The following is a 26,000-nucleotide window of genomic DNA, read 5'->3' as shown; positions in this document are numbered from 1 at the left end:
CATCTGCAGACACATCGTGTTGACATTTGTATCATGTTGGTTTCCATCAAAGAACAACCCATCAAATAGGTTGCCATCAAGGACAACACATTAGTCATAATGCCAACAAAAAAAAATATGACGTATAAAAGAGCATGTTAATGCAAGGTAGACCCAAGTATTGACACCCCTTGTTGTTGTATTTTGCATTGTCTAAACTTTGATATTTTTATTTTTATTTTTATTTGTTGAAAAAAAACATTCGGTGACAACATTAATGATGATGATGGAGCGTGGTATTGTAGTAGTGCGGGCATCTACTACTACTTGCTATATTTTCTCCCCTACATTGGATACAATTATGTATATTGACCTCTAGATTAACGGGATTTAGGGTCGCCTTACTACCGTTAGAATGAGTAAGGGGTGGCATAGGTGACGTGATGTGTCCGCTACCTCCTAGGGTCACCATGTATGCTAGTTCTTCTCCTTCCTCTAATAGTTGAAATATCAAGAATTTAGGGTACATCTCTGTGTCAATATTCCCAATAACTGGTTTGTCAAAGATATTAGTACCTATGGCCTCCTACTATATTGTTTTTTAGTAACCCATCATTTACACTATTTTCTCCACCCTTAGGGATCCCTCCTCTTTCCCTTTAGATATTTGGATGCCCCATGCACCCCTCTTCCCAACTTTCCCTATCCTGCTCTATCAACCATTTTTTTTTTGTCCTAACCACAAATTAAGCTTTTTATTTTCATTGCCATGACTCACTACTATCTCCCTTTCTTATTTCCATGTTCATGAACTGTAACAAGGAATGATTAGTCATTGTATAGACCTTAAAATCTTATTTTCTATTTCTCTTGCTTGAACTACCATGTTCATGAACTGTAACAAGGAATGATGAGTCATTGTATAGACCTTAAAATCTTATTTTCTATTTCTCTTGCTTGAACTACCTCCATGATTTCTCACCCCCACAATCTAATATTTTAGCTTAATCGAGACCATCATATCACGCCCTCAAGAGTGAAGTTATTTCCATATATTTTGGTATAAAAAAAGACAACTCCTTTGCCCTGAAAAATGTGATCACCCAAGTGAAACTATGAGAAAAAGGCTTAGTGTAATATTCCAAAAAAGGCTTCCTGTAATATTTGTTGGAAGTAATGTTTTCATGTCATGTATAGTTGTCATTATGAGTTACAAAGAGTCAATCTAGAAACTATTGATTCCTAGGTAATGAGTTGGAATCTTGTCATGTCTGAATCATAATTTGTCGAAATCAGTTATATAAGTCTTATATATATAATTGCTTTATGAGATCAATAAAATATATTGTGTTTGGTATTTTGATGTTTTGTGTTTAATCAATCTCTCTGTTTTCTTTTCAGATTTCTAACATGGTATCAGAGCCAATTTTAGCTTGATTCCCTTCTGAAAAAGCCAGGAAGTTGACTTTTGAAGGAAGTTGAGGTCTAACAGCAACACGACTAAAAGCTTCTTCCGCGTCACCTCTCCTCCTCGTCCTCGTCTCCAGATCTTCCGCGTCTCGACATTAAATCGCAGCCGAAAAATCTTAATATGTCGCCCAAAAGAAAGAGAACCATTACAGGGGACACACCAGGTAAAGGATACGACATGGCTATCTAATTATAGGTTTTCACAATAATTATGGGTTTCCTTGCAACGTTCTTTGACAGGTTCTTAGCGGTGGCTTATACTTCTTTGACAGATCGCTCAGGAAGGACAAACTGCCCCGACGTGCAGCTGATGGGTTGATTACGTCTTAATTGAGACCATCAGTTACGAAGGGATTCTAAAAACACATTTGCATGCTTACAAAGTGGTCACAAGTCAATTGACACTCGTGTGTATCAATTATGACTAGACAATTATATTTGGATATGAGGGGTTACTATTAGGTGAATGTAATTTTTTAATTTCGATGTTAGTGGATATAATTAATGTATTAAGAAAAAAAAAAAAAAAAAAGAGAGGTGGTTGGTAGGAATTTTTTACGGTAAAGATTAAGTTGCAGTGTGTAATTTGTTTATTTATTTTTAAATTTTAGGAAATATGAAAATATGCAGAATTACAAAAAAATATCAATTATTTAATAGATTAATGTGATCTTTAGTATTTTGGCAGTAGGTAGTTTTTAATAAGGTCAAGCTGGTGACTTGTCATGCTCAGTGAATGTCAATACAAGTTATTTTATACAAGGTCAAGTTTTGTACCCAGAATGTTATTTTAGATTACTGATGAAGGTCACTGAGGGCCGTAAATTCAAAGGTAGTTCCATATGATAGCTCAGTGTCTAGACTGGCCCATTGGGCTCCTAGAGGTTGAGAAGCGTCAATTCTACAAAGCACGTCAACAATGGCTTTATGTCTTAAATAGATCAAGTGGGAAGCTTGACAAAAATTTATTTATTGTTGTAATATGTGTGTTTAATGTTTTCCATCTAAGCATTAAAGGAAGGTGTTGAAAGTAATGATTCCATGTAGTGTATAGTTGTCTACTGGAAATTGTTGATTCCTAAATTATGAGTTGAAATAGTATCATAATTTGTGCAAATCAATAATATAAATCTTTTATATATAATTTTTTTACGATATCAATAAAATACATACATTGTGTTTGGTGTTATGTGTTTAATCAATCTCGGTTCTCTCTCCAGATTTCTAACAATGTTAATGCGCCAAGAGCTCCCGTGATCAATCTCGGGATTTGGGACCGATTATTGCTTTATTTCTTAGGTCCTGAATTACAAATCCATCTCCAAGATGATTGATTTTGGATCACATAGACTACACCGACTGCTCAAATAAATTGTCACAGCCGGATATCTGAGGCGATACACCAATGAACGAGCATCCTGCCATCCATTTGTTCTCTACTAATGCTCACATAGATCAACGATTCAGGAAAGGGTATTTGAAGGCCAGATATCCAACTGTCCCGAGAATCTCACCAAAGGTTCCAAAATTTTTACTGCAGGCACTCTTTAATCTAAACCTGAGAGACGTTAGTTCCTGGGATTCAAACCTGTTGTCTGCTTCCCATAGCGAGCTCTGGATACCTAGACTAGATCTCATGGGTATAGGCGCCCCTAAACTGATATCCTAACCATGTTTAATCTCACAGCATCATTCAAAATGGAGAGATTAACCTTCGGACAGTATTGTCCAAATATTTCAAATTTTAGTGCCCTCTCGCACAACTTAGGCAACCCATTTAGATTATGTAGCTCTATAATAAAAAAAAATAAACAAATAAGACTTTGCAAAAGAAGATTGAAGGTCGTATTTGCAAACTAAGACCTGAAACCAAGTATCTTTGTAATCCAAATTTACTTTTTGGTGCTTGCAATAGTGTGCCTTTCTTTCCACTATTGTTTGAGCCTTAATTCAGATACTCGATATTTATATTTTCTGTAAAAAGGTGTTGTACATAATCTAATTTCTAGATATATATGCTTTTGGGTGCTTGCAATAGTGTTTTCTAGCCTTATTTTCCACTATTGTTTGAGCCTTCATAATTCACATTTTCGATATTTATGCTTTTTGGTTTTCTGTAAAAAGTATTCTAACCAATTAATGCACGCTACAGCAACATGCAAAAAGAGAGACAGAACAAGTTAATTATATCTATTAATTCCCTGCACATAGATATCTATACTTCTTGGTTTCCTGTAAAACGTGTTCGAAGCAGTTTAAGGCACACTCAAGTAACATGTAAAAGGAGAGGGAGTAGGTTGTTTTATCCGTTAATTGACTACAAAGTGCAGGTCCCATTGACCAGATCAACCACTAGTAAGGCATACAAGGGCTAAAATTTAAGCCACACAAAGAGATACATGCTAAGAGAGAGACAAAGTTGTTTTACCTGTTAATTCCTTACAAAGTGCAGGTCCCCATTGACACCATCAACCTCCCTATTGTTTAAAAGGAATACAAGATAAGCTTTGGACCAAATTTCTTGTTTTTACAATGATGCTTGTGTATTAAAATCCAAAATGCTTGTGTATTAAAATCCAAAAGATATACATATTGTTGTTGTTCTAGCTTATAACTCACTACATAAGTGGAGGCCCCGGTTGACAAGATCAACCTTTAGTGGAGTTATACTTTTTAATGTTTAAATGAAATACAAGATAAGGTTTGGACAAAAATTCTGCATTCACATTCTGCTTTTTTTGAATGGTGCTGGTGTATTAATTCGTCCAAAGAGAGACAGTCCATTGTCGCTCTATCTGTTGCCTACAAAGTGCTGGTCCGCATTGAGAAGATCAACCTCTAGTGAAGTTACTTCTTTATGTTTAAATGCAATACAAGGTAAACTTTGGACTAATATTCTGTGTTTTCTCAATGGTGCTTGTGTATTAAATCCTTTTACCAAAGATGTGCAGTTATGAAAACATTCTACTCATTTTACAAGGTGTAAAACATTTTCAAATATAGGAATGCATTTTATTGTCTTATGTAAAAAATTTCCCCATGTTGGCAAAACTTTTGATGACCTAGGAAAGTCAGAAGAATCTTACTGATTTGTCATTTTGATCCATGGAAATATCCTGCTAAGAAATATGTACTTTGTTTTCTACAAGAGTATTCTGCCATCTCAATGGTAATGGCGTTTCCACACATTGAGAGGAGAAAATCAAAAGATTAAAGGAAACTGATGATACGTTGCAGCCAGAATTAATATAATCAGTACATGATGTGTCTATAAGAATCAAGATTTCTCTTTAATTCTGTAGTTACAAAGCATCTTCTGTCAATCAACTGTATAACTACAATATAAAGTCATATCTTCCAACTTACACTCTCTTCTTCTTCTTGTGTCCCCCCCGCCTCTGCTTTTTCTTTTGCTTGCTTTTTGATTCAGTGATTTGGACGGTGCTGTCAACAACAGCTTTCTCTTTCTGGCTGTCATTTACAATCAAATCAAACACACGTTTCAGCCTCTCCTTGCTTTCCAGCAACTTCAGGGAGGTGCGCTCTATGGCATGATTTGTAAGCCATTCAATGTCACAATCTTCGTGCTTCTGATGCCTGCACATATGGGATCAGTGCATTTCACAACTTCAGAGTATATCATACTTGACTATTTCAATAGGCACGTTACAAGTCATAGAAGAGTAAAATCAGCAATACAACAATTCTGCAATGGAGTTTAATAACTGGAGAATACATGTAAAATCAACAACCCGCATTCATGGAAGTCTTAAACCAAAATACTCTGAGCAATTCTTAAAGCCAAGCGCAGCAATGCCATTAGAAAATGAAACAACATACAGGATTAGTATTGTAGAATGTTAAATGCAATCACAACGCCTAATTTTGAATATGGTTTTGTAATTTTAATTCAATTCTAATTAATAAATAAAATAGATAACAATCCGGACACTTTGACAAGTGCTTGACTGCGTAATTGTCAATGAATTTAATCGACTATAATTAAGTATTGATGAATAAACAAATACCATCACATCTTTCAAAAGTGGTCGAATTGGTTGGCAACCAATAAAAAAAATGCAGTAAAGAAATCGAGACTGGTTAGATCTACAAAAAGAAATCATATCCGGTTCATAGCAGCAACACTGTTAGAAACATATTTCCTTAAAATGACTAGACAATTTCAATGGTGGAGACACCTCGCAAACATGGTCTTCTGTTCACGAAGGGTAGCATGAGATTCGGTTAATGGTTCTCCGAACATTGCAGGACTAAGGGGGCGTGGTTAAAGATTCCTTACATATAATCAGGGAGTTTGGTTTTGTTTAAATGATCCACAGGAAAATTTATTTTCTTTATTTGGTTTTAAATATACTCTTTAAATCGTCTAAAACGTTTCATTCTTATTAATTTACAAATTAATCGAACAAATAAAATATTTACTTAAATAAAAATTAATAAACATATTTAAGAATTATTTATTATCTTCTTTATTTATTTTAAATTTGGTCTGTCATATACTTTTTAAATGGCGTAAAACATTTCATTCTTATTTACAAATTAATCAAAAACATAAAATATTTATTTAAAGAAAAATTTAAACATATTTAAAGATTATGTTGATTTCCTAGACATATTTTAGTAAGTACATATTTATTTCACTAAAAATATTATTATGCTAAAGACATTTATTGTAGGATTAGGGAGAGCTATGTTCAGAGATCATTGTGATCCATGAGCATATCTCAGAAATTACATATTAATTATTTGTTAAAAAAATTGATGTGAAAAATTTTAGTATGGGAATAATTGGGCATGCATTAGGAATTACACACTAATTATTTAGAAAAAAATACTATAAAAATGTTTAGCATGGAAATAACGGAAGAGTAGTTTCAAGAAAGTAATTTAAATGTGATTTAAATTGCTTGTTCATATTTTAAGATGTAGAGTTGAATGCTTGGTCATATGGTTTGGTGTTTGTTTATCATAAGTTGTTTTGAAGTGTACAAATTTGTATAAGATAAAGTTCAAAACAAATTAGTCAGCCACATATTTCACTAACTTGTAAATAAAATTTTATACAAAAATATTGCTGGAAAATAATAATATTTTTTTATGATATTAATTGAAATTTTAAAAATATATTATAATTTGAAGAAGAATTTTAAGTTTAGGTGGATTTTTACTTGTAATTCTTCCTTTAAACTCAAATTTATTGAAGTGTTGAAATTAAAAAGGATAAAAAAGAATTGAAAGTTAATTTTTTGTGGCATACAAGATTGAAGTTAAAATTGTCTTCTATTTTTATTGGTATATAAATTAAACTATTATGATTATTTATTTTTAAATTTTATTATCATTATTACTATGTCTCAATCTTGTTTTCAAAGCCCTTAACTTATATTTTATTTTAGGTTCACATGTAAAACATTTAATCCACATTTCATTGTAAGTGTAATACTTCAATTATGATTATACTCTTATCTCTCTTCCCAAATTAATGTGGGGTTCCATGATGCTATGATTTGTAATGCAAGGAATTACCTTATGGGGTGTGGGTTAATAGTTAACTAGAATGTTTATTTTTCTGATTTATCCCAAATTAATGTGGAGCTCCATGATGGTATGATTTGCAATGTAAGGAATTACCTTATGAGGTGTGGGCTAATAGTTAAGTAGAATGTTTCATTTTTTGATCTATCTTCTTACACAAATTTCACCTTAATCCTCACAAAGCAAGTTTTACAATTCAAACTAGAATGTTAGCAAGCCAAAATATTGATCCTAGGGTTTTCGAGCGTCTTTGAATTGATCCTAAATGTTAAAATTATAGTTTCTATATAGGGTTCATGATTTATGTATTGGATTCCAACAAGTACAATGGAAAATAGGATGTTTTAGTTAACAATTAGGCAACAGAGTAGGATACAAATGATCCAATACTTCTCCCTTTCTATTATGAATAATTTAGGGAAAATTCAGGGAGATGTTTTGGTGCTCTCTAAAGTTTCATTTGATCAAAGTTATAGGGATAGTTCCTTGATGCCCCCAAAGATTTTTGAAAGTGTTTGAATTGACCTAAAACCCAGGAAAATCCTAAAATGCATAAGATAGAATAGAATCTAATTCCTTGTTTTTGTTGGACATTGATGAAAATGAAATTCTCAAGCCTATTTTGGACAATCCTTATACAACATTGTTCACAATGCCCCATTTTGGACCAATACACAACCTACTTAATCTTTTTCATCCATAATAAATGGGCCTAATAGGTAGTCACTTTACAATCTGTAATAAATGGACCTAGCAGACAATCACTTTACAATGATTAATAAGCACCAAACAATGTAACTATAAATGTTGTATATGTTGAGATATATATCTTCAGTGAAGCATTTCAGCTATATATATATATATATATATATATATATATATATATATTCCAACGCATTTCTAAGATTTTTAAAGACTAAAGGACACCAGAAAGGAATAAGCATATTTTGGAGCTCGACCAACCTGACATTTTGGATATGATCATAGTTGGAGGGGTAAAAATCCAAATACCATGGGGTAGTAAAAATCCCCTCTCTTCCCCAAAATTAATGTAGCTCGAAAATTTTCTACTACTAATTCTTAGGAGTATCAAATTGAACTATATATAAATATTTAGAACATAAAAGGATACCAAAATGATGCAAACAGATGAGGACGGGGTGGGTGGGCAAGCCCATAATGAATTTGAACTCGTAAAATTAAGTAGGAAATTATCACAACTAGAACACCACTAGAATGTGGTAGAAACTCATGAACAAGAAACATTCAATGTTAAAACACAGAAATGGAAATGCTCATATAAACCATGATGCAAACAACCTTTAGCCTAGAACACAAGTACGCTGAAATTAGAGAAATCGCACAACAATCAACTTTTACATCGTAAATTAGATGGTTTCCTACAATGAATCAAAACCCACCTTATTACATACTCAAACTCAAATTGGGTGAAATCTAAAACAACATTAGTAAAAGGAACTACTTCAATACAGTCTTCCTTCAGGTGACACAAACTCAATTACACAAAATCAACTAATGGCATGCAATCACATATTGACATTCAACCACAAATTCCTTTTAAAACTATTTAAATCCCCAATATATCAAAATCTCCCTAGAGCATATCTCTGTAGCATTCCTGCACTACCTCCTTCCTCTAATCCCGATGGTGTAGAAGGCTCCTCCAAGCTTAATTCTCTAAATGCTCCTCCAAACATATTTGTGCAACATTCCTTCACTAGCTCCTTCCACTACTACACTTCTATGCATTTCTTTTTGCCCCAACAATGCATGGACAAGGACCAACACTTGCCATGAGCACACAAATCATTAATATAGTCTCTAAGACATGTACAAAGATGTATGGATGCTACACATTATTCCCAAATGTTTAAATCACATGAATAAGTTAGATTTTTAATTAACTATTGAAATTATATATATTCCATGAATTAGTCAAAACTATTTGAAAATTATCTTGTAAATAAAAAATAGTTATGAACTTTTTCTATGAATTATATTTTTAAGTTGTTTAAAGATTTTGAAATACTTTAAATACTCTTTCAAAATTCTAAAACATAGATATCACAAACATTTTAACTTTTACCATATTTACTACCTAAACCTTCAATTAAAAATAATTCATTTTAATAATTTTATCATACAAAGTTGAAAACATGCTCCAACAAGGAATAAAGGAATAAGTTTGCATCACAGATGCACATAGATATCATATTCAAATGACTAGTTGGGACAATGCGTGCATTACTAAAAAAGAAATTGCCTAGTAAATTGTTCTACATTTGGAAGGAAGTGTGTACACCATTCATCTATTACCTTATTTAATACCTCTTCACAATATGTGCATTGCACTAATAGACCATAGACATAGTTGAAGTCGCCAATGTAAGAATATGCGGTATTTCGCTTAATATCTTGTTCGTAGGTAAAAGTGCACGTGCAAGAGCTTAAGGCTGGTGAAGACCAAAGGCTCTACATCAAGACAAGATCTTAACTTCAACCCTGAGGTATTTATGTTTTTCATCATTAATATCGTAAACATGAGTCAAGTGACACAAATAGAGCAAGGTGTACATGCAAGAGCTTAAGGCGGGTGAAGACTAGAGACTATGCATCAAGAAAATATGGGAACTCTCCAAATCATTATGAAGTTGAGTGTGCTCTATTGATTATATGGGAACTCTCCAAATCATTATGAAGTTGAGTGTGCACTATTGATTTTACATGATATTAGCTGTAACCACTCTTCTCCCACATCTACCCAAGTAACCAACCAACCAGGGTAAACATGTGACGAGAGGCTACTATGATATGATTCAACCTCCTTGGTGACCTTAAGGAAATGGAATCGATGGAAACACATCAACCATACCTTCCACATCAGCAACAACACTCCCAAGAGGCATCCTAGCTACTCAGACATCGTGCCCCTGGGTCCCACTGAATTTTTGACTTCTTGACCTCTGGACGCTCTCATAGGCTTGCATGCTTGCATCTAGGGACTTTTCCCAGCAGACCTGTGCTAGTGTCTGTGGAATTTAAGGAATTTTTCTAGCCCAGAATTCTGGCCACTTCCTAGAACTTGTTGTAACTTTTAGAATCCATCAAACACATGATGACAAGACTAACAAACCAAAATTCAACTTCAGGACTATGCCTGACCATCCCTAATCGGGACCGACATTTTGTCAAACATTTGGCATCAATGCCATCTACAGGTCTAGGATACAAGACAGAGCATGAATGACTGAAAAACTCTTATGAAACATGACAAGAAGGATCACCACCTTCTCCCTTGAATTGTTATGACATCAATTAGGTCTTGCATCCATCATATTAACAATTACAAGTAAATACATGAAGTAACCATGACATGAACCAATCAATTAACCATGCTTATAACCAGCGTAAAGCCATGGAAATAATAGAGATATAACAACCAGTAAATCCACATATAAACAAGTACAAAAGCAAGAGGACTTAGATTTCATTAATCATAGGAAAATTTGACCAAGTTCGCGACTTCCACGTACCACCGACCGTAGACATGGTTTAACCAAACCTTTCTTTCAACCAATCACCCCCATTCCATATTCCAAGCATGAATGTAGGATCTCATGGATAAACAATCCAAAAAAACCAAGGGAATCTAGAGGTTAAACCACCTCCACCCTCACCAAACCGTGATCACACTTCCTTGGAATTTTCCTCTCCTTGTCTTTCAGGCTTTACCGCAATCCAATCCCCGATCACTAGGCCCTAAACCAAGACTATTCTCTCAAGTTTTACCCTAATCTAAACCAGGATCATTAGGCCCTAAACTGAGACTCCTGCCTTAGGCTTTACCGTGTATCCCACCAAAATCAGTCAAGGGATTCCTAGGCCTTTTGGAATGAACCTTGAGGCCACCTCTACCCTAGATTCTGAAATCCATCTGGCAAATCCAAAGCTCAAAACCGAGATAAACATCCCAACACACCATGGCATCCAGAAAAGGAAAAGGCTAGGCTAAAAACCATTTTCATAACTTGGAAAAACCATGCCATCGACAATAAGAGAACCATACCCCAACATGCAAAGCCATACATGTCAAAACCAACTAGGAAATCACACATGCAATATGTTACTTGCAAGTATTCATGCTGAAGTTTTTTGATCCTGTTCTTCCTTCCTTGATACTTGATTTCCTTCCTTTCCATTTGCTTGATTTTCCTCCCTTGATCCAAAGCTAGAGTGCTCCAAGAAAACTCCAAGTGACCAAGAGTGAGAGTGAGAGAGAGAATAACGAGAGAGCTCCAGAACTGAACTAACGAAAGGTTACCAACTAATCCTAATAATCTTTTTTATTAACGAGGCCTCTATTTTCTTCAATTCCATTATTTTCCTTCATTTTCCTCCTCGCATGCAACCTGTGAGCTTTCACCTTACTTTTCTCCTAATTTCCTTTTTTCAATAAATAAATGTGCCAAAAATGCCTTTTTTCCTTTTAGAGCTTTTGCCTTTACCAATTTTCTTAGCCATAAACACATCCAGTGAGGCCCACTAGGATGTCTTTTCCCAACATTCAGCTTGGAATAAGTGTCCCTTAACCGTGTTCTTATTTTTCCTTTATTAACTTGTATTACATGAACTTTTCACTAGGGTTGTTACATAACCCTCCCCCTTGGGGAACACTATCCTCGATGTTAAGCCACACCAAGACCTCAACAAAATCTCTAAAAAAAAACATACTGCTTATGGAGCTTTATAACTTAGCTCGTTGCAATATTTATAATGAAAGACCCACTTAAAAGAGAAACATCATGACAACATGACAAGATAACAACCATACCGCTTATTAGAGCTTTATAAATTAGCTCATGGTGACATTTACATTCATATATATAACATACCAAAACATCAACAAAACATATTCCAAACATATGCCAAACATCAAACCAAAATTTCTTTGCCTCAACCGGAAAACAATGAAGGATACATGGCCCACATTTGATCCATCATATCCCATATAGCTTCTTCGGGCCCAAAGTGCTTCCACTGCACTTTAACTTGCTCTATGGCTCTATTCCTGAGAATGAGTTTCTTCTGCTGCAATATGCACTGAGGCTCCGACTTTAACTCTCTTTCTTTCTCCACCTACAATATAGACCAATCAATAACATGATCAACATCCTTTATATATCTCTTAAGCAATGAAATATGGAAAATATCATGGAATTTCACTGTTGGAGGTAGTGCAAGTCGATAGGCCATTGGTCCAATCCTCTCTAGGATTTCAAAAGGCCCGCAATATTGTGGTGCCAACTTGGCACATGATCCAATCCCCAAAGAACTCTTCTTGGGATTGATGCGTAAATACACATGCTACCTACCCCGAAACTCCTTGAATACTCTGTTTTGTTTCGCATAACTATTCTAGCCATGAACTCTGCCACTTCCTTCTTCAGATTCGACCAATAGTATAACTTCTTCACCATCATCAACGTCTTCTGATATCCTGGGTGACCCGAGTATGGCTTCACGTGAAACTCTCTCAAGATAAGCTTCATTAGTTCACTGCAATTCGGCACATATATCTTGTCCCTGAATCTCACCAAACCATTTGTCGTGAGACGATAGTCTGCATCTTGATCACTTGTACCTGTGTTTGTACCTGTACTCTGTTGTAACCTGTGCATGATATCCATGTACTTGTCATCTTGTTGTCCTGCCTACAAGATCCTATCCTGTAACTTTGTCCCATAAGAGCTCATAGTTGCTATATGATTTACCTGTACCTTCTTGCTAAGAGCATCCGCAACCCGGTTCTCCTTTCCTTTGATGTATCTGATCTCGAATTCGAACTCACTAAGGGTGGCCAACCATCTAGCTTGTCTGGCATTTAGATTCGGCTGGTCAAACAAATACCTCAACCCACTGTGATCGCTCATCAATACAAACCTCTTGCCAAGAAGATAGTGCCTCCACATCTTCAATGCATGTATGATCATTGCTAGCTCAAGATCATGCATCAAATAGTTATGCTCGTGCTCATTCAATTTTTGTGACTCATAAAACACTACCTATCCTTCTTGCATGAAAATTCCACCAAGTCCTTTCTTGCAAGCATTTGTACACACTACAAACTCTTTGTCCAGATCTGCAATCTTTAACACTGATGCATGTGTCAACAACTGCTTGAGCTGCTCAAAACTAGTTTCACATTCTTTTGTCCATTCGAACTTCTTACCTTTCCTCTGCAATGATGTGATAGGATATGCAATGCATGAGAAGTTCCTAATGAACCTCCTGTAGTAACCTGCCAATCCCATGAATGATCTCACCTCATCCACATTCTTAGGAGTTTCCCACTCCATGATGGCCCTTATCTTTTCTGGATCTACTGTTATTCCTTCCTTGGAAACGACATGTCCCAAGTAATGCACCATTGTTTGAAAGAAGTTGCACTTGCTAAGCTTAGCATACAACTGATGCTCTCTTGGCCCTTATCTTTTCTGGATCTACTGTTATTCCTTCCTTGGAAACGACATGTCCCAAGTAATGCACCATTGTTTGAAAGAAGTTGCTCTTGCTAAGCTTAGCATACAACTGATGCTCTCTTAGCAATATCAACACTGCTGCTAAATGCTCGGCATGCTCTTCCTCCTTCTTGGAATATACCAATATGTCATCAATGAATAGAACAAACTTGTCCAGATAAGAACGCAACACCCTATTAATCAAACACATAAATGTAGTTAGAGCATTAGTCAAACTGAATGGAAATACAACAAACTCATAATGCCCATACCTGGTTTTGAATGTAGTCTTGAAGATATCCTCTTCCTTGATGCGTACCTGATGATATCTCGTTCTCAAGTCGATCTTAGAGAACACTATTTCTCCCTTCAACTGATCAAACAAATCATCAATCCTCGACAATGGGTACCCGTTCTTGGTCGTTACCTTGTTCAACTGCTTGTAATCAATGCACAATCTAAGAGTACATCTTCATATTCATATTGAGACAATATTTGTCATAATGTGACATTGGACCATGCTTGACCATGGTTGAGCATGATTGATTTTCATATCGAGACAATCTTTGTCACAATGCAACGTTTACCATGGTTTATTTTCATATTGAAAAAATCTTTGTCACAAAGTGACGTTGGACCATGGTTTCCCGCATGAGAAAAGGCTCAAAAGAAAGCCAGTTGATGTATGTTTAAAATTATGGAAAAAATTTGTAAAAATGTATGAGAAGCCACTAATACACATGGGTGGAAAATCTGATGGCGAAATCCAATGGAAGGGGCAAAATAAAAATAATTGTCGAAAGTTAAAAGTATTTTTTTTAAATTCCAACAATCATTGGATATATGATGTAATCTCTTTTATCGTCGAATATTCGATGTTAGTTTATCAACATCAGATATTTGACGTTAGTTTAACAACGTCGAATTTCTCCCTCTCTTACTAGGTATGCATTCTTGTTCTCTACACACCATGAATTTGTAACCTTCTTACTTTTGTTTCTTACTTTGCGGCTTAAGCACTTCCTGACTATAGGTATAACCACAATTGTGAAGAAAAAAGACAAAAACAATATTTTCCTTTTGAGTTATTTACCTTCTGCAAATCGTTTTGCTAACTTCTGCACTTTATTCTCTTTGTAGGTTACTTTATAATTTTTTTTCCATGCAAGGATTATCGGAGGAAATTGAAGAGGTTCTCCTCATATTGTCTCCGCGTAGTATTTGTTCCAAGCGGGAGGTATTACCTTCGTTTGAGGTTTGGGTTTAAGCCTAGTCACTTAGGCAGTTTCAGGGTTTTCCAAAAGTATTCAAGAAGCTTTTTTTTGTTTTCTTTGGAGATTATCTGCCCTCTAAATGCTCCGAGCATGGCAAATGATCTATTGACTTATATATATATATACTCTGGTTTCTTCAGGGTTCGCTTGACTCTTATCCCTGTAATTTTACTTGTGCATAATGGTTCGAACTTGGTGAAAAAAATGTTTGTAACTAGGTAATTGACCTTCCACAAAGTTATGAATTTTTCCTTCTGGCTAGAAAAGAGTTTTTAGTTCATGGATAATCCTTCTAATGTGGCTTCCCTTGGTGGCTGCAAGTTTTTGTTGGCCCCCTCCAATTTTTAAGTACTCTGGTTTCTTCAGGGTTTCTTCACTCTTATTCCTGTAATTTTACTTGTGCATAAGGGGTCAAACTTGGTGAAAAAATTGTTTGTAACTAGGTAATTGATCTTCCACAAAGTTATGAATTTTTTCTTCTTGCTAGAAAAGAGTTTTTAGTTCATGGATAATCCTTCTAATGTGGCTTCCCTTGGTGGCTGCAATTTTTTGTTGGCCCCCTCCAAGTTTTCCTTCAAAGTTATTAGCCTCGTAGCTCATACTCTCTGCCAAGTACTTAGGTTACCTAGCATGTTTGATTGAGAACACGTGGAAGGTAAGGAAAAATATTAATAGTATTATAAAACTAGCATGTTGGTATACTGTTAACTTAATGTTTATTTAAATAAACCAAATTTATATGGATCTATATATAGGGTAAATGATAAGAATTTTTAACTAAGAAAAATGTGATACATGGTTAAGATGGTATAATTTGTCCAAATCATTTAATAATTGCACTTAGTTCTATTTATTAAAAAATGTTTTTTTATGAAGGTAGTTAGTATATGAGAAGTAAATATGTTACAGGTTAGATTTGAACATGGTTAGAAAGTATAAAATTATTTTTTCCTTCGGTACCTAAATTAAATTAAAGTTTATTGAAAAAGCTTGTAATTTCAATGGTAGAGTTGGAAGTCACTGAGTTGGCTAAAAATCTTTTTAATAACACAAATAATTAGAAATTGCATTTATAAAATATAAATAACTTAATAAATTTAATGATAATATTTCATTAAATGTTGAGAATAACATTCTTTTTTATTAAATCTTGAACATATACCTAATATTTGTAATAAAAGAGCTTTAGAACTTTAAAATCTCACTCTCTTTTTGATATAGGCATGGCTATTAACATAATCACCATTAAGTGGCCATATGTCAAACTTAACCACCATTATACTACCACACCCCTTACCCCCGCAAGCAAGGATTAATTTCAATAGTGGAAATATGCAATTATTTGGGACTACATGTTAATCACTAAAGGCCTTGCCAAAGATTGCATTTGACAAAGTAACGGTTACATCCCAACATATTCCCTTAACATTCACCTTTGAATAATGTTGTAAGAAAGAATTCAGCCAAACAAAAATTATAATAACCCCAAGCTTAATGTTTAGTTAGGTAGGGATTAAAATAGTGACCAACACTGACAACATATTGGCTATGTTGATGCATCGACAATATCTTAATAAAGATTCAATCTATAACATGTTAGCCTACAAAACACCTTCATAATTAACAAAGAAAATAGACAACCTTTCTTTCAAACCATAGCCTCTAAAAATGCACCTTCACACAAACCTCTTCAAAACTAACAAATAAAGCATAAGGAAACTCAAATCCAAATGAGAAAGTGCATATGTGGGAATAGGTAAGCTGAAAATGCAAATCACACAATGCCATCAAGGAATAGTCTTAAAAAAATGACATAAAAAATGGAAAAGAGCATATTGATGTTGGAAGTAATTTGACAAAGATGCTAAGAAGGCAAGAGTATTTGAAGGCTCAACAAATTACTTGAACATTTTATATCACTATATATTCAAACAACACTCCACCAACCAAATTGATTTGGATGAACAAGTGCATTTGAATAGTTTTATTTGGGCTCTCTTCTTTTCCTCTCTTCCTTTTGGGGGGACATGAAATAGAAACTATACAAGTGGAACAAAGATGAAAAAGTAGGTTGTGGTTGGAATTCTTTTCCCATACATTTGGAACCTGCTGTAGATTTTTATTGTAGATTCATTTATTTATGTGATATGCTAAAACAAAAGACATGAATCTACTCTACTCATTAATGGAAACCAAAATTGGTCGATGAAAAACACTAAGCAGAAAAGGAAGAATTTCAATTGCACATAACACAATATTTTTCTGGGGAAAGCAACTGCTCAAAACCTCGACTATCTATATTGCATTAACCGGAAGATCTGAGAAGAAAATACAATGCTTGTTCAACTCGAATAATCTTTGCACAAGTACAATATATCTCACTGCTTCACAAACCAGCGCAAGCCAACACTTAGCCAAATATACTACCTACCAAGCCCCTACTTCCTTGCACAATTCCTGAGGGAATTAGCCCATAATTGATTGAGAAAATCCCTCACCACGATTGCACAATCCATCATAGGGCTTCTACTAATTACACGTACCATCTGTACAACTCGAAAAATTATACAACTGATAGCACATTGTCCCTGAACTCTAATCTCAACTGGGTCTTTCTGTGCACTGACATGCATGAGTTATTTATGAGTGAATTATCAGTTCACTGCTTGAGCACTGAAGCTGCACTAAATTTGTTCCTCACTACTAGTTCCTTCAACAGTTGGAACGAGTTTAACTGACTTTAACTTAGTTAGACTGAATTAATTAATCACAACTCAAAAGAACTCAACCTAGACCCCTAAAATTTAAGAATCACTCTACATGACTCTAGATAGACTTCTAACTCGAATTTACTAAGCCAATTAAGTCAACTTAACTTAGTTAATTGTTACAAGTTGTTATGAGAAAAGAATTTCGATTTAATTCCTAATTTAATTCAAGGACAAATAAAATTAGGATTTCTTGTTGTTATTTTTAACACTCCTTCTCAATAAGAAAAGGATTATCTGCTACCTCGATCCTGCCTCTATGAAAGTCGAATTTTCATCTTGACAAGGCCTTTGTTAAAATATCTACATCCTGCTCCTCTATGGGAATGTACTCCAGCAATATGATTCTTCTTTGCATACAATCTCAAAGATGGTGATGCCGATCATGAAAAACTAGATTCTTGGAGAGTTTGATACAACTTTGATTATCACAAAAAATCACTATTGGATCCATTAGTTGACCAAATAAACCAACAAGAATCTTCCTCATCCAGATAGCGTCACAAGTTGCTTGACTAATAGCCATGCACTCTGCTTTTGCTGAATTGAGTGCAACCGATCTCTACTTCCTACTGTACCAAGAAACTGTGGCTGACCCAATACTGAAGATTCCCCTTGATGTGCTCTTCCTATCGGATGCACTCCTCGCCTAATCTGCATTTGTGAAGCCTTGAAGCTTTAGTCCCTCTATCCGTCTGTACCAAAGACCAAACTGAGTGGTGCCTTTGAGGTATCATAACACATGTTTGGATGCCTTCCAATACAATTTGGTTGGCTTAACCATAACTTGACTAAGTTGGTTAACAACATAACACATGCTTGGTCATGTGTTTACCAAATACATGACTGAACTCACAACTTGTGTATAAATAGTAGCCTTCACTACTTCACCAGAAGTAGCACCCTCCCTCCAGTTTCTAGCTAGATGACTCTCCATGAGTTTATTGCTCTCCATGTGGAAATTTTTAAGTATCTCGTTGGCATATTTGCCTTGAGAGACAAACAGTTCCTCATCTCCTTGCCATACTTCCATACCCAGAAAGTAACGCATGAACCCTAAGTCCTTCATTTCGAACTCTCTTGCAAGACTTGATCAGCTTCTCATACTTGTCAGAATCAAATCGTCGACATATAAAACAATAATCAACAATTTACCTTCAACCACAATATGGTAAAGGTTCGCAGCTGTTTCACTTTTAGTGAAGCCCAACCCAGTGAAATAGCTATCGATCCTGGTGTACCAAGCACGGGGTGCTTGTTTCAGTCCATGCAACACTCGCTTGAGTCTGCACACATGTGACTCTCTGTTGAAGGTCTCAAATCCTTCAGGATGCTTAATATACACCTCTTCCTCAATCATGTCATTTAGGAATTTTGTCTTTACATCCATTTAGTGTATCTTCCATCCCATCTGTGTTGACAGTGATAGAATGGATCTGAATGATAAGTACCTTGCTACAGGAGAAAAAGACTCATCGTAATCAATTCCCTCCACCTAAGAGAACCCTTTGGCCACAAATCTGGCCTTGTGTTTCTCCACACTCCTGCGGATTTCTTTACCTTGTAAAGCCATATGGAACTCACAACTGACTTGTCTGTTGGTCTTGTGACCACTTCCAAAACATTGTTCCTGATAATGGAGTCATAGTCCTTAACCATGGCATCAACCTGTTGTAGTGGCTACAACCACCCTCGAAAATTTTACCTATGCTTCGTTTTGGACAACCCCTCCTAATTCATAGAAGCTCATCTCGCACTGACTGAGGTACTTGTCCTTTGATTGAGCTTCATATTTTTCATTTTGGCTTGTGTTTTCTTACATGCTTTACTATCTAACCCACAAGACGATGTCTTGACTTGGTTTTCACCCAGTTCCAGGCTTGCCTTAGTGAACTGCGCAATCCTTGAGGGCAATCAGTCTTGCTCTCAGGAATTGTGCAGTCCAAGCTAGCAGTGGGCCTTCAGCTCCAGAATTGCATAGAGTCAGGTGACAGCAAATCTTCAACTAGGAAACTGCGCAAAGCATGAGAGGCAACCCAATGCCACTTAGCCTAGAAATTGCGTAGAATCTTATTGCTCAGAAGGTGCTTAGTACATGAGCCAGTGAGTTGCCCAGTGCTTCCCAGAACTGTGCAATCTCTTTGGGCAATGCATGACATCTTTTCCTGAAAAAGGAAAAAAGAAAAAGAAAAAAAACATCCCTAGAAAATAGGGATCTATTTTTAGCAGCCAAAAGGAGACACTTGAGTTATTTTGGAAATTACTGCCAAGTCTCACTTTTCCCTTGATTTTGGCCTTCGCGTCATAAACCCTAAATCAACTAAATCTATTTAATCGACGCTGCAAGAGCTCATATGCACATTCAATCTTGGAGCTCTAGCATTCCCGAGGAGATCAAGGAACCTTCGGTGCGATCGTCGTTTCTTTTCTGGGTAAGTCTTGATTTTCTAGTCTTTTGCTGCTTTTTCTGTCACTTTTGTTTGTTTAGCTTGTGAGAGTGTTGTTTCACTTGTTTTGTTGAACGACCGCTTGTTTTAGCTTGTAGAAATGTAGTTTTAAGTTTTGCATTTCCTTTCCCAAGTGTTCCATGCATCACCAATTTTTTGCACTAACGGTTGTCATTGCGGTGACTCTCTCCACATGCTTCGTTTTCCTTCAGTTTGATTGATTATTGCACTTGTTCACTCCCATGCATCATCATTCACTTAGATATGCACCCAACATTACAACATCCTTCAGATATGTTCAATTTCTCACTCCCCTTATCTCGGATGTTGAAATTTGGTACCGGAGGACAGGTGGTTCCCTAAGGCTTTGATCTTTGGCCTAGGGAAAAGCGTCCAAAAGAATTTAATTTTTCTCCTAAATTGACTTTATAATTTTTATAAAGTCAAATCTAATTTAAAAGTGACTTTAAGTGATAAAGTTACTAAAACCTAATTTTAAAGTGACTTTAATAAAGTCAATGTAAAATTAGAAAGGAAAAGTGACTTTGGAAATAAATGACTAAGTGGGTCTTTATTAAAGTGGGGTGAATTAAAAGGTAGAAAGTGAGATTTAAATGAGCATTTAATCTCAACCCTAGATCTCAATCTATTTTAGCCATTGGATTTAGGGATTCCCCAAAAGTCACTTAAGGTTAGATTAAAGGAGGGAAAGGAGGAAAAGGTCATTCATTCTTTCATGAGCAAATTGAGAGAAGGAGAGCAAGAGAGCAAGGGAGATTTTTGGACAGTGAGGAGAAGGAGGCAGCAGCTTGGCACACATTCCAAGGCAGCATTCCAGCAAGTTCGTACAGCTGAGTTAGCACACAATGAAAGGCAGGTTTTGGGCACAATTTTCTAGAATGGCCGTACAACAGCTTTGGCTCAGATTCCAAGGAGGCCGTACAGCAAGTTTGCACAAAAATCGAGGAGGCCGTACAGCGTTTATTGCTGTTGAGTTTTGCCGTTTGCAAGTTTTTTCAGTTGGCTGTGAGGCACGAAAAACGAGATAAGTTGTATAAATTTGCTTGCTGATTTTTTGCTGAATATTTCTCACTGTAAAATGCATTTTCCAAAAATAAGAAAGCTCTCGAACTGGTTTTCCCCAAGAGTTGTAGGGGGTTTTTCCAGGGTCACCTTGACCAAAAATCACTGTGTTTAAATGTGTTGAATGGCTGTTTGTATGTGCTGATTTTTATATTTCTGCATTTTCCAGCATTCTGTAAAATTTCCAGAATTTGTGTTTTCAGCAAAATTTATTTTCAGTTGTTGAATGTATGGATATGGGAAAGGGCATTTAATTATTTTGGAGAAATAAGTTGAAACTGAAAACTGGGGTGGGAAATGAAATTTTTTTACATGGTATCAGAGCTTGAGTGTTGAAGTGCAGTTTGGGACAACAAGGAGGAAAATTACAGCTTGCTGATTTTCCACTCAAAAAATTCCAGCAAGCTGATTTTTCACAAACAGTAGTTTTATCTTTACTACAGCAGTGCTATTTTTCAGTTTTAGGACAACAGGATGTCATTGGGATTGAGGGTGGAGGATAGGTTGGATGGGCATTCCAATTACAGCGTTTGGAAGGAGAGAATGTGGAGCATCTTTGAGGAGGTAGAAGTATGGGACATCATGGTGCATACCACACAGAACCCTGTTGTTGTGCCTACTGATGCTACTCAGTTGGCTGCTTATAATAGAAAGAACAACAAGGGTAAGAGACTGATTCTAGACGGAGTCAAAGACCATTGCATTCCTCATGTGAGAGGAAAAAGAAATTCCCATGAGATGTGGACAGCATTGTCCAATCTCTACCAGAGTACCAATGAGAACGGGAAAATGGTCCTGAAGGAGAAGCTGAAGACCATTAAGATGGGCAATGATAGTGCAACTGGATATCTCACAAAGATTACTAATGTGAGAGATGAGTTGGCAGCAGTTGGAGAGGTCATTCCACCCACTGAGTTGGTGCGGATTGCAGTGAATGGCCTCCCCCGTTCATGGATGAACTTTGCTGATGGGGTTTGTGCACGTGAGACCCTTCCCACATGGGAGAGATTTTGGGATGATTGCATTCAGACAGAGATCAGGAAAGGTTAGCTTAGGGCAGCCAAGCCAGTTGAGCAGGATGGGGATGTAGCACTGTTGGCAGGAGGCAAGAAACGCAAAGGGAAGAAGCAGGCTTCCACAAACAATGGTGGGGGTAAAGGCAAAGGTAAAGGTAAACAGGGTAACACACAGAAGGACTATTCTAAGGTGAAGTGTTGGAATTGTCAAAAGATGGAACACTATGCAGTTGTGCGTCCGGAGAAGAAGAAGAAGAAGGGGAAGAACCAGAGCATGACAGCTTCAGCGAAGGTTGAGGACTTTGCAGATCATTTTGACCGGGAGTTTGCATTCACTACGTGTAAGTCCTCTAGTGCAGGATCACCTGCCACATAGGTTCAGAGGGAGCATGCTTTTCCCTTGATTAGCGGAGCATCTTCGGGTATCTAGTATGTGGACAGTGGGGCTTCACGTCACATGACAGGAGTCTGTGAGTACTTCTCAGATCTTTCAGAGAGTGGCACTAATATAGAGGTAGTACTCGGTGATGATAGAGTTGTTAGAGCAGTCGGTGTGGGGACACTGACATTTCAGAGGGAGTCCAAACCTCCCTTGAAGGTGTCAGATGTTCTTTATGTGCCAGGGATGAGGAAGAACCTCATATCCGCCTCAGCTTTGGAGGACAGAGGATATGAGGTACTGTTTAGGGGAGGACAGGTGTTGATGTACCCCAGGGGCACTCCAGCTGATTCAGCTAGAGTGATAGGTGTACGCCATGCAAAGATGTACAAGTTTGCATTCCAGCCCCTTTTGGCATTGAGCAGTAGTACCGACAGCAGAGCTAGCAGTTCTGAGCTGTGTGAGATTTGGCACCGCAGGATGGGACATATGTATCATGGAGCCTTGAGGACCTTGCAGGAGATCACTACAGGTGTGCCAGATTTCAGTACTGATCACTTTGATACTTGCAGAGGATCTATGATGGGCAAGTTTGCCAAATCCCCTTTGCCCAGCAGTGACAGCAGAGTGAATGGGATTCTTGACTTGATTCATTCCGACGTGAGCGGTCGGATGTCTCATGTTTCCTTGAGTGGATATGAGTACTATGTTTTATTCATTGATGATCACTCTAGGAGGACCTGGATTTATTTCTTGAAGACCAAGAGTGAGGTCTTCAAGCAGTTTCAGGAGTTCAGAGCTCTTGTGGAGACACAGACGGGTCGGAAGATCAAGTCCCTGAGGTCGGACAATGGGGGAGAGTACACCCTTGGAGAGTTTGTTGACTATTGTGCGGAGGTAGGCATTAGGAGGGAGTTCACTGTTCCTTAAAACCCCCAGCAGAACGGGGTTGCGGAGAGGAAGAACAGATCCATCGGAGGGGCTGCCAAAGCCATGTTACATGATCAGGGTTGCCATTGTTCTTGTGGGCAGAGGCCTGCAACACAGTTGTTTATTTGCAGAACAGGAGTCTGCATCGTGCCTTAGGGCACATGACTCCGGAGGAGGCTTTTTCTGGGAAGAAGCCTGATATTGGTCATCTTTGTATCTTTGGGTGCATTACTTACTCCTACATACCCAAGGAGAAGAGGACCAAACTAGAGCCCACCGTAGAGAAGGGTATCTTTGTGGGTTACAGTAAGACCTCAAAGGCCTTTCGAATTTACATTCCTGCACAGAGGAAAGTTGTTGTCAGGCGGGATGTGAAGTTTGAGGAGGACAGAGCCTTTAGGAGATCACGGGAGTTAGAGTATCTGGATCAACCAAACCCTCAGCAGCAGTTGAGTCAGTCGTAGGGATCCAATGGGCAGGGATCAGGAGGATCCGGAGGTACATCTATGTGGATGTCAGGTCCATCAGTGAGCAGTGGCTCATCGAGCCAGAGGGGTGGTGCTCCGGGCAACATGCAAAGCAATTCACAGAGCAGTTCACTAGGGAGTCCACTGATGGATAGTTCACACGGTACCTCAGCTTCTACAAGTTCAGGTGTAGGCAGGAGGACATCAAACAGACAGTCAGGAGTTCAGGCTCCTGATGATGATGATGAGGAGGAGTTTCATTCTCCAATGGGAGAAGTACGCTCAGAGAAAAGGAAGCCCAAGTGGCTTCAGGACACCTTGAGAGATGCCACATCTATTGTTGAGCCTAAGAGGCCGGTCAGAGAGAGTAGACCACCTGAGAGCTTTTGTAGCTATATGGCAATGGTTAACAACATCCTTAACTCTGAGCCTTCTAGCTATGAGGAGGCAGCTAGCCAGCAGGTCTGGAGAGAGGCCATGCAGGGGGAGTATTCTTCTATCATGAAGAATGATGTTTGGGAGGTGGTGCCGAGGCCTGAGGGCAAATCCGTGGTTACTTCCAGATGGCTTTACAAGGTAAAGCATGCTGCAGATGGCAGCATTGAGAAATTCAAAGCGAGGTTTGTGGCTAGAGGGTTCTTCTAGGTAGAGGGAGTTGATTATGAGGAGACCTTCGCTCCCGTGGCTCGATATACTTCGATCCGCTCCATTATATCGATAGCAGCAGAGATGGGTTGGAAGATCCACCAGATGGATGTGAAGACTGCATTTCTCAATGGCTTCATACAGGAGGAGGTGTACATTGAGCAGCCACAGGGCTTTGAGGTGCATGGGAAGTAGTCCCATGTGTGCAGACTGAACAAGGCCCTTTATGGCCTGAAGTAAGCTCCCAGAGCTTGGTACTCCAGGATAGATACGTACTTGTAGGGGATGGGTTTCACAAAGAATGAGGCAGATTCGAACCTTTACTATATTGTGATAGGTGAGGAGCCTCTCATTCTAGTGTTGTATGTGGATGACTTGGTCATTACAGGTGCAGAGAGACTCATAGAGCACTGCAAGAGAGATCTTGCGGCGGAGTTTGAGATGAAGGACATCAGCTTGATGCATTACTTTTTGGGTTTGGAGGTGTGGCAGGAGGAGGGGCATTTCTTCCTGGGGCAAGGGAAGTATATTGTGGACATCCTTGGCAGATTCCACATGGAGGATTGTAAACCCATGTCGACACCGATGATCACCAACTGGAAGAAGCTTCATGCTTCGGATGCCGAGTTGGTGGATCCCACATTGTACAGGCAGCTGATTGGTTCCTTGATGTATTTGGTCAACACTAGACCAGATATTTGTTTTGCAGTCAACACGATGAGTCAGTTTATGTGTGAGCCTAGGAAGGTTCACTGGGTGGCTGCAAAACACATTTTGCGGTACTTGCAGGGGACAGTGGATTATGGTCTGGACTACAGGCAGGGGGATGGAGTGATATTGGCAGGTTATACTGATTCTGATTGGGCAGGTTGTGCTTCTGATAGGAAGAGCACTTCAGGGTGCTGTTTTGGGTTGGGTTCGGCAGTAGTGTCATGGTTCAGCCGGAAGCAGCAGTCAGTAGCATTGAGTTCAGCGGAAGCAGAGTATATGGCAGCTAGTCTAGCTAGTTGTGAGGCCATCTGGCTTCGCAAGATGTTGTTTGGCGTATTTGGTCAGTTGTTGAGACCTTCAGTGAGTCACTGTGATAATCAGAGTTGCATTAAACTCACGGAGAATCTAGTATTTCATGACAGGTCAAAGCATATCGGGATCAAATATCATTTCATCAGACACTGTGTTCAGAAGGGCGCTGTGAAGCTTGAGTATATTTCCACTGATGAGGAGGTTGCAGATATTCTTACCAAAGCCTTACCACGGGGCAAGCATGACTACTTCAAACACAAGATGGGTGTGGTGAGGAACACCTTCCTCGGTAAGAGGGAGTGTTGAAATTTGGTACCGGAGGACAGGTGGTTCCCTAAGGCTTTGATCTTTGGCCTAGGGAAAAGTGTCCAAAAGTATTTAATTTTTCTCCTAAAGTGACTTTATAATTTTTATAAAGTCAAAT

Source organism: Pinus tabuliformis, chromosome 1_1 (assembly GCF_031772625.1).
Source record: "Pinus tabuliformis cultivar Carrire ecotype Pingquan chromosome 1_1, CPIR1, whole genome shotgun sequence".
Taxonomy (NCBI): domain Eukaryota; kingdom Viridiplantae; phylum Streptophyta; class Pinopsida; order Pinales; family Pinaceae; genus Pinus; species Pinus tabuliformis.
Note: the sequence above shows the minus strand (reverse complement) of the source record.